Below are 9,910 nucleotides of genomic sequence, written 5' to 3'. Positions count from 1 at the left end.
GATCTAAAATAGTTTAAAAGTTTGACGGCAGAACAGCAACAGGCGATAAATACAGCCAATATGCCATTAACTCCATACAAATCAAGCATAAAGGAAAAATGTTGAAAAGAGCTCCGGAAACATCAAAAATTTTACACAAAAAACTCAACGCCTGAAAATTCATTGCTTATTTGCTCCCATTGCCACTTCAAAAAAAAATCTCTACTCAAATTAGATTTCCCATTATAAACAAAAACCGGAAAAGGTGTGAACAATCATACTAACAGCCAGAAAACCCAAGAACGGATTCAAAATGTATATTAATAGTCTAAGACCCGATCTTTACTTTACTTAAAAAACTTTAATTAACTGGTATTTAAAATTTTGGCAATCGCAGCTGTCAAAACTAAAGCAAATTTACTATTTATTCGCTGCTAAGTAGTGGAAAATGAACACTTCATACACTCAATTAAAGGAAAAAAGAGACCTTTTTGAGTAAAATTGTTTGCAAAATAAATATAAAAGCAAAAGCAGCCGCAAAACTCCCTTAATTAAATTGCACTCACTGCATCATAAACAAACTGCATTGTTTGATACGTCAAGACAAAACACAACTCTCAGAACCAGTTCAGTTCAAATTGAATCTTCACAAAACAAGATCTGGATAATTTCCAAATTAGATTTCAGAGAGGCTGTCAACAAAAGGTAGCGAACAAAAGAACTAGTTGGAAAAACTAATCAGAATCATTCAAAGAGCAATGTAGAACCAGCGGTAAAAATGCATACAAGATATGAAAAATAGAATAAGTGTTGTTACCACTATGAACAACAGTTCGAGCAAGACATCAGTGGCAAAATTTGAACACGCAAATCTAAAGAAAAACTGGGTTCATAAAAAACACAATTATAAGCGGACAGACCTCGAATTAGAATCGGAACAAATGTAAAAACATCAAGCTGATTACAAGCGCATTCTTCCAAACCAGAAACGTCTATGATCGTAAACAGAGTAAAAATAAACTAAAAAGATTCAACTTTAGAAAGGGTGCGCAAAATTTATTGATGATATCAAGTGACAACTGAACAAAAAACAACTTCCAAATTCAATTGTTTTTTTAGAAATATGCATAGAAATCATACTAAATTATGCATTATTATTCATTGAGGCAACTGAGGGACAAAGTGACAGTAACGACAAAAAAAAAGGCGGAACACGAAAAATCAAAACTTTTAATTGTTCCAATAATAATGAAACCGGTGTTAAGAAAGGATTTCGCTAATGCGAGCACAAATAAGGAGGTCCTGAGACCTTCAGTTTCAAAATTCGCATACGCTTCAATATTCAACCACGTATTAAAAACGGAAAAATAAAAATGTTAGTCATAGTTTGAAGTGAAAAAGTTTGAAGATAGTATATGGACCCAATCTCAGAGAAAAACTGTACTTAGACTGGTGTTTGACAATCAAGCAATGGCAGCTGTCAAAATTAAAGCAAATTTCCTATTTATTCCCTGCTAAGCCGTGGAAAAATGAAGAATTGATACACTCAATTAAAGGAAAACATAGCCCTTTTTGAGTAAATTCTCTGGAAAATTTTTTTAAAGCAACAGCATCCGCAATACTCCCTAAACTAAATTGCACTCACTAAGTCATGAACGAACAGCACTGTTTGACACGTCAAGGCAAAACATTACTCTACATTTCATTTCAAACTGAGTTTTCAAATTAGATCTAGATAATTTCAAACTGTAGATTTTAAAGAGGCTGTCAACAAAAGGTAGCAAACAAAGAACAAATTTGAAAAAAACTAATCAAAATCATTCAAAGGGCAATCTAAAACCAATTTTGTAAATCCATGATGCATTCACCATATGAAAAATAGAATAAAAGTGCTTTTACCACTATGAAAAGCAGCATGAGCAAGACATCAGTCGCAAAATTTGAACAAGCAAATCGAAAGAAAAACTGGGTTGAGAAAACACAATTATAAGCGGACAGATGTTGAATTAGAATCGGAAAAAAAGGTGAAAACGTCAAGCTGATAACAAGCCCATTCTTGCAAACGACTACAAAACGTCTATGATCCTAAACAGAGTAAAATAAAATCGAAAAGATTCAACTTGAGAAAGCGTTAGCAAAATTTATTGATGCTAAGTTACAACAACAAAAAAACAAGTACCAAATTCAATTTTTTTTAAAAAAAATGCGTAGAAATCATACTTTATTATGAATTATTTTTGATTGAGACGACTGGTGGAAGAGTGACAACGACAATAAGGCGAAACCAGAAAAATCGAAACTTTAATTGTTCAAATGTTATTGAAACCAATGTTAGGGAAGAAATGATTTCGCTAATGCGAGCACAAATAACTAGGTCCTGAGACCATCGGTTTCAAAATGCCCATATAATTCAACACCATTCAACCATATAACAAAAACGTGAAAAATTAAAATGTTATTTTTCCAACGTCGTTTCGAGAGCACTTAATTGTTCTTACAATCGGAGGCTGTGAAAAGATAGCATCTCATTGCCAGAAGGAAAAAGAAACGCATCCGTAACGAAACGCATCAAAAAGAAAAAAACATAGCAGGACAAGACCTGGCGTACCATTCAGAGAATTTTCATTGACTACACCAAAAATCAGACCTAGAACGAGTGAATTGGGAAAACCATTTCTAAAAAATCAGATAGAAAAATGAAAAAAAAAATCAGAAAATCAATGTCAAAATGCCGCATGTGAAAACAATCATAAACGATAAATGAAAAAAAAATCAGAAAATCAATGTCAAAATACCGCATGTGAAAAAAACCATAAGCGATAAATGAAAAAAAAAATGAGAAAATCAATGTCAAAATGCCGCATGTGAAAAAAAACCATGAGATAAATTGAAAATTGGTTGAAACAAAAAATTAGGCCTAGAATGAAGGAGGAATGGATTGGAAAGACCATACAGAAAAAAAACCCAATCCAAAAGATTGAAAAAAATTAGTAAAAATCAAAGTGAAATTGCCGTATATGATTTAAAAAGAACTAGCGAGAAAGCGGATTTTTGTTCAAAAAACGTTTTCTCAATCTACTTCAAAACTGGAGCAAAAAAAAACACGCCGCAGAACCACCCGCTTTTGCGCTCCACTTCCTGTTTCGGCGTGACCAAAATCATTACTCCAATTTGACTTAAAAAATCATGAAAATGTGTGAACAAAGGTAAAAAAAAACGTAGCCGGAATAATTCCGGAAACGACATGAAGGAGAAAATTTCCCATACTTATGACTAAACAACTGAACAAATATTGTGAACCCAGAACCTCCAAAAATGCCAAAAAAAAATTAAGGAAGAATAGAAACAGCATTCAAAACAAATTAAAACAAAAAACTAGAAAAACTTAAAGTTTTTTTTCACTTGAGTTTTATTATAGTACAAGGAAACATAAAGCCGAATAAAGTTCCTTTGCAATTAGAGCAATGAAAAGCTCGCAAAACGATGGGCAAGTCAGAATAGGCTAAGAAACTTGTTTAAAGAAGAAAAACTTAAAGAAGAACTAAGTTTAAAAAAGAAAAACTTCAAAAAAAATTTCTGTCAATATTCTCAAAAAAAAAAATTATACCGAGAAAACTTTAGTCAATTGGTATCTGAATATTCCTTAAGTTACGAGCTGCTATCCAAATCCCACTTAGAGCATTAAAATAAAAAACAGGCGAAAAATCATTAAATTTTGTCTAAAAATCAGCAAAACTGATCAAAAACCTCCAAATTAGCATTAAACTCAAATTAAGTACTTGAAACCTTCAATTCCTATCAAAACAAGCCTAAAACTAAAACAATATCGTAATCAAACCTCATAACCATCAAAAGTTGCAAAAAAACTGCTTTTAAAAGCCGCACGTGAACAAAAAAAATTCGCTCGCTTAATTTTAGCAAAAATTTCTTCACAATTTCTCGCTCTCTCAAAAACAGCGGTATGAACAAAAACCACTCTCTTTTCGCTCCGCTCTTCAATTTTGTTCAGCACTAAAATCACTCCAAATTTTCATTTCCCGCTTCAAAAATCACTCCAATAAAATTGATTAAAAAAAGGACTTCTCCAATACTCCTCTTCGAGTCGTACAGAAAGACAGCACCCCAATACAATTCAAATTCTTTGAATTGTAAAATTCTTTGAATTGTAAAAAAGACATCTGCAACAAAACTAAAATCGAATTGACAGCTTGATTTAATAAAGATTTACGATAGCTCAGGTGTACTCAATCGAACTTAAAAATTATAAACCTTGTGATCATAACACACCAAATTTTTAAAATTTTTATCATCAATTGTTGAGATGTCTGTTTGATATTAAAAAAAGAGTAAATTTTGTGATTGTATCTGAAAGCGGCCTCGAGCAACTTTTAATTAGAGAGATGTCCTAATGATCTCCCATAAACCAAACAAAACTCATTTTGAGACACAAATCTACAGATTATTTGAAACACCAGTATCACAATAGATTACTTTAGGAAAATAACTAGGAAAGAAATTATACATTTGTAAAATTTTATCTCAATTCCCCTTTCAGTGCGTCAGTTCGCAAAAGAGTAAACCATATCTATACGGTGAAAAATATTTTGCCAGTGTTAAACTTGAACAAAGTAATATTAAGAACTTTCAACCTAGCAGACAAACATATTTTCAAAAAGATCATTTTAATTTAATAAAAACTTTCGTGCAACTTTTTCCCTTGAAATGTTAACTTCTCGCCTTCTAACAACTACTTTGCTCTCACAAAAAATCTCTCCGGCGAGCGATCTTTTGATTTGAGTTCCAAACATTTCCGCGAGGGCCAAGTATAAGGAGCTTCGGCACGGCTGGAGTTCCAACTATACCCCGTGAAGTTCAATATGTGACGATAGGGCGCAAAACAATTTAATAAAAAGTGTCAGAATACAATGTTAAGTTCTTTGCGAAACGCCTCAACTTTTTCAGGTCATTGAGCTTTGATTACACGCTTTACACCTAATACATACAGGCTAAATAACAGATATTTTCAAAAAAATTCAGACGTTGATTTTTCAAAGCATTGTGTAACTAAAGTCTACCTTCTGACACATTTGCAAGCTTAGAACACATTCTGGACACTTAAAAAGAAGTGGAGCAAAGTGACTAAACAGTCAAAATACAATATGAATTGTACAGACAATACAATTGAAATATGTCGGATGTAATAAAAACGCAAAATATCAAGAAAAACGAAAAGAATACCCTGAAACATGAAAAACGGAACCAAACTGCGCTCAATTTCAAAAAATGGCCTTCTCACCTTCTGTTCATGTCTGTCTCTTCAAAAATATCACTTGCAATTTGTATACGACAAACTTACACAGCACTTGGTGGTTTCATGCCCTGGAGTATAACCAGTTCATCGCGCTTCAAAGCTCAAAGTGAAAAATCAAACTGATGTGTAAGCACTTCTTAAAAAGTCTATGAATCAGTACAATCCCATCCGGCTAATGAAAAAACATAGCTGGCAGCTGGTCAGAAGATAGCCGCAACAGCTTCGTAGATCTGCAGTCTCAAAAAAAGAAAAAAAAAGCAGACCAAAAAGAAATTTATTCTTATCATTAAAGGCTGAGATGTTACATTTTGATTACGATTCTGAAAAAAATTCTTACTGTTTCTATTAACTGCTCTTAAATAACCTTCAGATAGTGATATGCACTCACTTGACCTCATCTCTTTGAATTAAAGTAAATTTTTCATCTCTTTGAAACGTCAATTTCAGAGTGAGGAAGTCATTTTTGAGAGTGAGCTAAGTTGCGCGCGGACAAAAAATCAATCAAGCAAAAGAACAAAAAATTCGCTCTACAAAGAGTGAAAAATGACATCATGCAACCAATTCTGTTAAAATTGCAGCAGATTTGAAGTGGTTGTGACGTCATATGGTCGTAACAAAAATCTTGACGAAAAAAAAAACATAGCAGGACAAGTCCTGAAGTACAATTCAAAGAATTTTCATTGACTACACAAAAAACTAGACTTAGAACGGACCATGAGTGAATTGGAAAAACAGTTTAAAAAAATAAAAAAAAATTAAAAAAAAACAGAAAATCGATGTCAAAATGCCACACGTGAACAAAAAAACCACCAGTGAGAAATGAAAATTTGGTTCAAACAAAAAAACTAGGCGTAGATTAAACTATGAATGGATTGGCCAAGTTGGAAGAGTTATCCACACCGCTCAAAAAACTATATATCAAAAAATTCGGAAAACTGTAAAAATAAAGTCAAATTCCGCATGTGAAGAAAAAACCACTAGCGAGAAAACCAATTTTTGTTCAAACACCGTTTTCTCACTCTACTTTAAAATTAGAGCAAATAAATTTCACGCCGCAAAACTACTCGCTTTTTCGCTCCGTTTCCTGTTTCGGCGTGACCAAAATAACAACTCCAATTTGACTTCCAAAATCATGAAAATGTGTGAACAGATCAACGCCGCAAGACTATTCAAATTCTTTGAATTGTAAAAAACCAAGAGAAGGCCAATAATAGCCTCAGCTATCGCTTCACGGCTATTAATAAAAGAAGATAAATTGATCTTGTGCTACCGTATTTTGGGACCCGTTAATACAAAAATGAGCCAGCAATGCACACAACACATACCCCAGCCTCCTTGTTAGTCTCACCCATCAAACTAATTCTGTTGTCATCGTTTATTATATTGCTTCATAGCATTTTCGCGCAAGCAATTTGATCTTCAAATTTGAATTTTTATACTATGGATTCTTCCTCGAGAACTACTTTTTCATTTATTAATAAAACTTTATCTTCATTTTATACATACACCATCAAAACATCAAATAATAAAATCATTTGCATTAACTCTCTCTGTCGCTGATCGTTTTTGAACTGAATACGCTTCGGAAAAAGAGACTAGCCGAGTCTCCTCGTTAGTCTCAGCAATCAAATGATTTTCGTTGTCGTCGTTTATTCTATTATATTAAATTGCTTCATAGCATTTTCGTCGAAGTAATTTGATTTTTATTTTTGAAATTTTACTACTTTGGATTGCTACTCGAGAAGTGCTATTAATTTATTTACTGGTCAAAATTTTATTCCTCTTTTTATACGTACACCATCAAAACTTCAAAAGATAAACACATTTGCATTAACTCTCTCTGTTGCTGATCGTTTTTGAACTCAACATGCTTCGGAAATGGAGACTAGGCGAGTCCCCTCGTTAGTCTCAGCAATCAAATGATTTTTGTTGTCGTCGTTTATTCTATCAAATTTCTCCATAGCATTTTCGTCGGAGTAATTTGATTTTCATTTGTTCAAAACTTTAACTATTCTGGATTGCTGAGAACAGTGCTATTATTCTATTAAATTGCTTATATTTCGTCGGAGTAATTTCATTTTTATTTTTTTACTATTTTGGATTGCTACTCGAGAACAGTGTTATTATTTTATTTGCTGGTCAAAACTTTATCACTGTTTTATACGTACAACATCAAAGCGTTAAACCATTAACTCATTTGCAATGACTCTCTCTGTCACCCTGGACATTTTGAACTGAATAAGCTTCGGGCAAGTAGATTTTTATTCATTTCCATGAAATTCCTTTTTTTAGAGAAGGCACCATTTTTAATATACCACTTATTTAGCAATTTCGATTAGTGATCTTTGAATTTCCATTAAAGGACCACAACGAAATTTTTTAACTTCTTATACTGGCGCCTATTTTTCTATTGCTTTCTTTTCTAACAAAATTTCTCACAACTGGTTTGTTAACCACGCTTAAATTGGAACCGTCAAAGAATTTAAACATAAAGCCTAATAAAAACTTGCTGATAATCTCCGATTACGATTAATGAAGTTTTTAAAGCCCGTTTCAACTTCACAGAATATTCGCAAAAACAACAGATGATCACAAATATTCTAATTAGCACTTGTTTGGTAGATAGATCACTTTTGCGACCCTGAGCCTTCAGCAACAGTCTGATGAGGTCAAACAACTTGCAATTTCGTTTATTGAAGATTAAGATACATCAGTTGACCAATGAGACAGCTTGTAGATTAGTAGATAAGCGAAACCAACTTTTCTACTCAGCAGGTCAAAATAACAGAGCAATTCGCGCAAAAAAAACTCGGGCAAAAAGAATCAAATCAAGAAATTATACACATTTAAGGTGTTCATCAATTTACTACTTCATTGACTTGAAAATTTTTGACAAGCACGGTTTTTACCTAGTCCTGATAGGAAATTTCGAAAAAGTTTATTAACTGCCTCTCACATGAATTTATGTCTCCCCAACAGTTTTGGTGGATCGCATAGAGACTAGTAAGCCGTAAGCCTCTACGAGAACTTAACGACCTCCGCGCGTTACACGTTGCTCCCGTTTTTCAGGACGGATGAGTCCGACGAAAAATCGGTCAAGCAAAAAAATCGCATCGGACTATTATAATTGCTACAAACTTTGTTTGAAAAATAAAATACTCAACCCTAAATTTCGTGAGAGAACTGTACTAAGAAATTGCTCAAAAAACTTCTGGAATGTTATATTCAAAATTTAATATTTTAGGCCAAATTAATTTTCTGTCAGTTTGGGATGTACTCAAAACTGCTTAATAGGCAAAATAGAATAATGGAGTGCACTATAAAGAAATAAATTTTAGGATATTTTCAGTTTGTACTCCCCCCCCAGCTTAGTGGGCGCGCATATTATTTGCACACCCCAAACGCACGTGCCATATTTTTTACAATGATTTACTATGTTATGACACGTGCTCTGTAACTGGGGGGCACAAACGGAAAAGATCCAAATTTTAAATCGGTTAGTAATTTGAATGATGTTCTGCAATGCCGATTGAATTATATTTTCGTTCCAGACTTATTTTTTGTATCTCATTCTGCATCAGACTCAAACTGGAAAAAAAACTATTATTTCTTTGATATTAAACTTTATTTTGGATGATGTAAGATTGAAGTTGCAGCTAAAATGATTTTCAGCTCATGTCAATGAAAAAATGGATGATGTAGGATGGATGATGTAAGATGAAATTTTGGATGATGTAAGATTGAAGTTGCAGCTAAAATGATTTTAAGCTCATGTCAATGAAAAAATTGGAAACTTCGATCTTGTCAAATTCTGTTACTGCCCGAACGCGTTCAAATTTTTCAGAATTTAAATTTGACGCAATGTTCTAAAACAATTAACGGAGGCTGTAGTAGCAGTAGGTTGTAGTATCTACCCGGACTGAACTGCAAGTCAAGATCATTAATGGTCCAGTCTAAATGCAAGTCTACATGCATATATCTGTAGTGTGCACGTCTCACAACAAGTCTGACAAGTCTTAAGCTTTCAGAGGTAACTCACACTACGTAAGCAAGAAATTATGGGACAGAGAATCAAAATATTCCTTCACACCATTAATTCATGCCTCCTGAGAAATTTTGGTACCACAGCTTTAGACTCGTGAAGCTCTTTGAGAACTGATCTTTATTCAATACCCTCGGGCTTGAAAAAGTTCAATCGATCAGAGGATAAACGGTCAGCAAAAATATTTGCAAGACTAACGATTACAACATTTGTTTGAGAGCGATGATTAATTCAATTATTGTCAATGAGAAGGGCACTCATGCGTATGCATGATTATTTTGAATGACTGGAAGATAGTCGACAGTTGTCTGGTAAACTTGTTTTATTCAGTTTATTTTTTGCTGGACCTGGTGAATCGTTTAAGTTCGGAAAATATAATTTGGAAAGCATACATTAGGAAAACAAAGAGCACAATGAAGGCTTTCAAAAATGTTTCAAAGAGCGCTAACAGCTCATCAAAACAAAAACCAAATAAAGCTCAATTTGCGACAAACCAAACTGTAGCCAGGTATAAGATCTGCGTACAAACATTGAGACCAAGTTATCTGTTCCGTTATGTTTTAGTTATCACTTTACCG

Source organism: Convolutriloba macropyga, chromosome 10, assembly GCF_964194025.1.
Source record: "Convolutriloba macropyga chromosome 10, txConMacr16.3, whole genome shotgun sequence".
Lineage (NCBI taxonomy): Eukaryota > Metazoa > Xenacoelomorpha > Acoela > Convolutidae > Convolutriloba > Convolutriloba macropyga.
The sequence above is the reverse complement of the archived record's forward strand: the minus strand, read 5'-3'. Positions refer to the sequence as shown.